Genomic DNA, 7,500 nt, shown 5'->3' on the forward strand with positions numbered 1-7,500 from the left:
TACATATACATATACATACATACATATACATATACATACATACATATACATATATATATATATATATATATATATATATATAGTTTTAGGGAAAATAACCAAGTTTCAAGAACTCATCGATGAAAATATACTATCACATATAGAAAAATTAACAATTAAAAGCACAATAAATGAGTATAATATAAAGCAAAGTAAATATCATAAGATAAATATAATATTATATTTATCTTATGATATTTACTTTGCTTTATATTATACTCATTTATTGTCCTTTTAATTGTTAATTTTTCTATATGTGGTAGTGGATTTTCATCAATGAGTTCTTGAAACTTGGTTATTTTCCCTAAAACTATATATTTTATATATATTTTATCTATAAAGCTCAATTTAATTTTAATTTTTTTATAAATTGATTTTAATTGAGATTTTACCTGTAATTTTGGATTTTGTCCCTAATATATATATATATATATATATATAGATATGCAGGGCAGGGAATCATCAATTAGTAATAAAATTAATAATTAACGATTCTGCCGGGTAGCTCAGTATGAAAAAAACCTTTTTCGGTAAAATTTATAATCATAAATATATAGGGATTGACAGTAACCTGCTTCTCCAACATACTGAGAATTCAGAAATAGCAGTCAAAGAACTACTGATTTCAAAACTACAAATTATTACTCCAGATTGATAGTGATATATATATATATATATATATATATATGTATGTATGTATATGTATATCTATATGTATATATGTATGTCAGTAGCACCAGAAGAGAACTTCTTCACATGCAGTCAATGCATGCAAGACTGCCACTCTCATGTGGACTTGTACTGCACCTGCAGACGCTTGCACCCAATAGCATCTGACGCAAATTCTCCAGGCACAGATCCAAGGACTCTTGAGACCAACAGATGCCTATCTATCTTTATGTATGCATATATATTTATCATCATCAGCAGCAGCAGCATCATTTAATGTCTGCTTTCCATGCTAGCATGGGTTGGACGATTTGACTGAGGACTGGTGAAACCGGATGGCTACACCAGGCTCCAATCTGATTTGGCAGAGTTTCTACAGCTGGATGCCCTTCTTAACGCCAACCACTCAGAGAGTATAGTGGATGCTTTTACGTGCCACTGGCACGAAGGCCAGTCAGGTGGTACTGGCAACGGCCATGCTCAAAATGGTGTATTTTACGTGCCACCTGCACAGGAGCCAGTCCAGCGGCACTGGCATGATCTCGCTCAAATGTCTTTACACATGCCACCGGCACAAGTGCCAGGAGGCGACAATGGGCACAGGTGCCATCACGATTTCGCTTCCGCTTGCCCTAACAGGTCTTCACAAGCCGAGTTTCGTGTCCAATGAAGGAGGCGACATTGGCAAGGGTGCCAGTCGTCAAATTTAGTTCGATTTCGATTCCAATTTCACTTCCCTCAACAGGTCTTCCCAAGTGGAGTTTTGTGTCCAATGAGGAAGGTACGCATAAGTGGGCTGGCTACACCCCTGGCGGAGGCCTTGGATTTAGGTCTCACTTGGCTTGCCGGGTCTTCTCACGCACAGTGTATTTCCAAAGGTCTTGGTCAGAAGTCATCGCCTCAGTGAGGCCTAATTTTCGAAGGTCATGCCTCACCACTGCATATATATATATATATATATATATATATATATATATATATATATATATGTATATATATATATATATATATATATGTACATATAGATGCAGGAATGCTGTGTGGTAAGAAATTTTGCTTCCCAAACACTTGGCTCTGGGTTCTGTACCACTACGTGGCTGGCACTCTGGCCAAATGTCTTCTATGGCTCGAAGCTGACCGAAGAAAGTGGATTTGCTTTAGTAATGGGTTAGACAGGATGACTGAAAACTGGTAAGCAGGGGAACTGCACCAGGTTCCAATCTGATTTGGCATAGTTTCTACAGATGTAAGCCGTTCCTAATGCCAACCACTTTAAGAATGTAGTGGGTGCTTTTTACATGCCACTTACGAAACACTGGCATCAGCCATGACTACAATCTCACTTGGCTTGACAAGTCTTCTCAAGTACAGTATATTGTCAAAGATCTCAGCCACTTGTCACTGCCCCCATGAGGCCCAAAGTTGGAAGGGTGCTTTTTATATATGCATATGCATGTATGCATGTCTGTATGCCTATGTGTGTCTATGTATGTCCTTGCCTTGACATCAAGCAATAGTTATGAGTGACACCATCATGCAAGTGGTGTCCTTCATTTCCAATCTTCCATGGAAACATGTCTGGTCATGAGAAAATATTACTTTACTTGGAACAGGCGAGGGTTGATGGGAGGAAGAGCATACAGTTGCAAAAAATCTATGTGTGTGTGTGCGTATATATATATATATATATATATATATATATATATATATATATAATATATACTATGCAAACATGAAAAAGTGGATGTTAAAATGATGATGATACATACACACACACATACATACACATATAAACCTACACACCTATATATGTATACACATACATGCATATACATACATACACATATATATACATATACATATAAATATATATACATATACATATATATATATATATATATATGTATGTATGTATGTATGTATGTATGTATACACACACACGTATATATATATATATATATATATATATATATATATATATATATACCCACACATGCACACAATGACATTTGAACGGATAATCAAATACTCAATAATGAATCTCCATTCATTCAACCACTGACAAATCTAAGCACCAAAATAACAGGCAGGGTTTCTAGAACCATTTTTGTTTTCACTTTTGTTTTGTTGTGTGTGTGTGCGCGCTTGAGTTTTATTTTTATTTTATTTATTTTTTTGTTTTGTTACTTCTCTATTTCTTCAAATCCCCGCCACTCCATGCAAGCTATGTTCCACAGATCATGTGAAATTTAAAATTTTCTATATGTAAGCATGTTTGGTGTCTTAGCCCTCTGGTCAGACCTGATCAAGCAGACCTGTACTCAAAAAGGCATTTCACTTTTGATCGTATACTCTTTACTCTTTTACTTGTTTCAGTCTTTTGACTGTGGGCATGCTGGAGCACGGCATTTTAGTCGAGCAAATCGACCCCAGGACTTATTCTTTGGAAGCCTAGTACTTATTCTATCGGTCTCTTTTGCCGTACCGCTAAGTTACGGGGACGTAAACACACCAGCATCGGTTGTCAAGCAATGTTGGGGGGACAAACACAGACACACAAACACATATATATATATACATATATACAATGGGCTCCTTTCATTTTCCATCTACCAAATGCACTCACAAGGCTTTGGTCGGCCCGAGGCTATAGTAGAAGACACTTGCCCAAGATGCCACGTAGTGGGACTGAACCCAGAACCATGTGGTTGGTAAGCAAGCTACTTACCAAACAGCCACTCCTGCGCCTTTTTTTTTTTTTTTTACGTTTCTATATATTTAGAAATTGTTTCATATGATGAGATACTTAATTATATTCAGATTTGTCTTTTTGTATTCATATATAATATCTTTATATTGTCTTCCCTTTTTTGGTGAAAGGGCAAGTTCACATCCCTCGATCATCATCATCATCACCATTTTAACATCCACTTTGCCATGCTAGCATGGGTCAGATGGAATTTGTTGCACATTCCTACAGAGAGATGCTCTTCCTGTTGCCAACTGTCACCTCTTTCCAAGGAAGGTAATATTTCCACCACCACATTACTGGACACGTTTTCACAGAAAGGAAATGAACGAAGCTGCTTGCAGGATGATCACACACACACACACACACACACATATATATATGATGGGTTTCTTTCGGTTACCGTCTATCAGATCCACACACAAGGAATTGGTCGACCTGGGGCAATAATAGAAAACGCTTGCACAAAGTGCCATAGAGTGGGGACTGAACCCGAAACTGTGTGGTTGGGAAGCAAAATTCTTACCCAACAGCCAGCATCTAAACAAAAACGAAAGAGTTAGAAGGTTTAACTATCATTTCTACCTGGTCGATAGACCACAGTCTCTTTTGTAAGTTCCGAGAGAGAGAGAGAGAGAGAGAGAGAGAGAGAGAGAGAGAGAGAGAGAGAGGGAGAGAGAGGGAGAGAGAGAGAGGGAGAGAGAGAGAGAGAAAGAGAGAGGGAGAGAGAGAGAGGGAGAGAGAGAGAGAGAGAGAGAGAGAGGGAGAGAGAGAGAGAGACATGGCGAATGATAGAGGGGTGGTGGAATGGGTAAACATGGAGGTGGGGAGATGTCATGGCTACTTTCAAAAGACTCGAGTTGCAGAGAGTGAAGTGGTTCACGATACGGTTACTCGCCTACCCAGCTCAGCTACCAAGGCAAGAAATGAAAAAAAAAGAAAAAAAAAGATAAAACAAATGAAGATGAAAATAAAAAAGAAATAACAATATGATCTCATTCTCCAAAACTTTTAAATGGCAACGTAAAGAACAAAAACAACAATGAAATGGACACAGCAACAACAACAACAATACTGATTTGGATTTTGTAAACACACCGGCCACTAAATAAACGTATGTGTATGTTAGTGCTTGTGTGTGTGTATATATACACACACACACACACACCCACATAAGTTCTTGATTTCTGTGTATTTGAGCTTAGCATATGTATGTGCGCTTGTGTATGTGCAAGTGTGTTGATCTGTCAATGCATATGCGTTCGTAGATTTGTATGTTTACGTGTAGGTCTTTGAGTAGGTGTTTAGTAGGTACAAACTGGCATGTGTTTTGGCTTACCTTTTGATGGGAAAGGTTCAAAATAGTACAGACAGGAAAAAAAAGAGAGAAAGGGCAGAGAGAAAGAGAGAAAAATAAACAGACAGACAGACAGAAAGAGACACATAGAGAGGGGGGAGGCGAGGAGAAATGGAGAAAGAGGGTTGAAAAGGAAAAAAAAACACAGTGTGGAGTAAATGTTTGTATGTCCATAATAGTTAAGTTGGTATACAAACAAAAACAAAAATAGAGCAGGGAAAAAATAGAAACAAAAAGAAAGACGGCAAAGAAAGAAAGAAAGAATAAACGAGAAGAAAAACACAAAGAGGTGTATGTGTGTGTATATACATGTGCTTATACTCATGAGCGTGTGATGTGCATTTTCCTATGAGTGTGATGTGCCTGTGTGTATGTTCATGAGTGTTAGTGTATGTTCATGAGCGTTGCCGAGTATTTGTACGTTGTGTGTGTGTGTGTGTTTGACTAAAGAAGTAAAGAGACCAGTCGGAGAAGTGGGGAAGAAAGAGAAGTGAGAACAATGTCCCAGTAAACAATAACGTACAGAAGATAAAAGAGAAGATGACGGAAAAATGAAAGAAATAAAGATAAGGAAAAGAACAGAGTCAAGAGTGAGTGAAAGAGAGAGAGAGAGAGAGAGAGAGAAGAAAATCGAGAGGGAGTGACATTGCGAAGCAGTGGAGGGTGGGGGTTGGGAATTTCATGAGAAAGAGAGCAAAGAAATTAAAACAAAATAAATAATTATATAAAAAAAAATGTGAAGTCACAAAATGTCGTCGTCGTCGGGACCGTCATTTATCGTCATTTTTACGTCTGCTTTTCATGCTTGCCTAGGTTGTACGGTGAGACATGCTCCAACAGGTCAGAGAAACACATCTTGCTTCTGGCGTCCGAATCATGGAATGGCTGGCTTTTATAGCTGGATGCTGGTTCCTAGTGCCAACCATTTTACTACGTGATATTTCCTGGCACCCGCACTCGTGAGGTCATCTTATAATTCGTAACTCACAAGACTAAAAGCTTCCTTTCCTTGCCTGAGACTAAGCGCAAAAGATATAGTGTTTACTTATGAAAGGAGTTCAGAAGCTAATATGTGATGTGAGATATTAGTTGCGGAGGAAATTCCAGATAACTTTGCATTTTACACACACACTCACACACACACGCACACACATATATATATATACACACACGAGGGGGGGGGGGTACCCTAAAGAAACCGGAATTTTGCAATATTATCTTATTCACTTAGTTTCTCCATTTTGAAGCAATACGTTGGTCCAGGGCATTTTCCACTGTTCAAAGCAGTGCTGGAACTCTTGCAAAGTGAATGCATTTTAACGCCTCTGCCATTTTTTTTACTTCGCCTCTTCCACATCTGCAAATTCCATAGCATCAGCTTTCGTCACCAGTGATGACCTTCGAAAAAAGGTCTGGATCAACTTCCAACTGTTCTTACAGTTCACGACACATTCAGTCATGACTGCTTTTGATCTTCCGTGAGCAAGCGAGGAACAAATTTTGCTGCAACTTTTTCAATCGTATTTCATCAAAATTTGTCCAAATTATTTATTATTATTATTATTATTAATAATAATAATATTTTATACTCTTTTACTCTTTTACTTGTTTCAGTCTTTTGACTGTGGCCATGCTGGGGCACCGCCTTTAGTCGAGCAAATCGACCCCAGGACTTATTCTTTGTAAGCCTAGTACTTATTCTATCGGTCTCTTTTGCTGAACCGCTAAGTTACGGGGACATAAACACACCAGCATCGGTTGTCAAGCGATGTTGGGGGAACAAACACAGACACACAAACACACACACATATATATATATACATATACATACATACGACGGGCTTCTTTCAGTTTCCGTCTACCAAATCCACTCACAAGGTTTTGGTCGGCCTGAGGCTATAGTAGAAGACACTTGCCCAAGGTGCTATGCAGTGGGACTGAACCCGGGACCATATGGTTGGCAAGCAAGCTACTTACCACATAGCCACTCCTATATATTATTACTATTATTATTCTTATCAGTTTATTATTACTATTATTATTATTATTATTAAGGATTATTAAAGCAGTGAGCAGGCAGAATCATTAGCAAACTTTGCAAAATGCTTAGCAGCATTTCATCCTTCTTTACGTTCCGAGTTCAAATTCCGTAAAGGTCAACTTTGTCTTTCATCCTTTCAAGATCAATAAATTAAGTACCAGTGAAACACTGGGGTCGATGTAATCGACTTGTCTCCCTCTCCCAGAATTTCAGGCCTTGTGCCTTTACCAGAAAGAATTATTGTTGTTGTTGTTGTAGTTGTTAACTCTTAACTGTTTTTTTTTTTGTTTTTTTTTGAAAATGGAAGTTCTATAATTTCATACATCTTTGAATGTGTGAAGCTAGCAGATGATTTGTTTGACAGGAGGAATGACTACAGCAGCACTGCTCATAGCTTGCAATTTTCACAGAGTGCAAATGAAAACAAACACACACACACACACACATATGCCAAAGCAGTCAGTAGAGTTTGGCATAGTTATCTGGCTCAGCAGCTCCTGTCAAACCATCCTACCCATTCCAGCATGCAAACAAGATATCAAATGATGACGATGATTACTATGACAATGATGATAATGGTATATTTTCAATGGGCTCCTTTCAGTTCCCTCCACCAAATCCACTAACAAGGACTTGGTGGGCACG

At 38.1% G+C, this 7,500-nt stretch overlaps 1 protein-coding gene across 8 annotated transcripts in view; it reads right to left on the reverse strand.

Annotated features, from left to right (window-relative positions):
* LOC106881662 (uncharacterized) overlaps positions 1 to 7,500 on the reverse strand; it is a 130,011-nt gene that overhangs the window by 76,377 nt on the left and 46,134 nt on the right. Inside the window, exon 1 of one of the 8 annotated variants that reach the window (XR_016241656.1) lies at positions 4,797 to 4,828. The exons of the other annotated variants lie outside the window; for them this stretch is intronic. The gene's annotated coding sequence lies outside the window, so the exon portion shown is untranslated. Of the gene's footprint in view, positions 1 to 4,796; positions 4,829 to 7,500 lie in introns of those variants that run through there. 8 annotated transcript variants of the gene reach the window in all.

This window comes from Octopus bimaculoides, chromosome 4 (genome assembly GCF_046866305.1).
Source record: "Octopus bimaculoides isolate indiv1 chromosome 4, ASM4686630v1, whole genome shotgun sequence".
Lineage (NCBI taxonomy): Eukaryota > Metazoa > Mollusca > Cephalopoda > Octopoda > Octopodidae > Octopus > Octopus bimaculoides.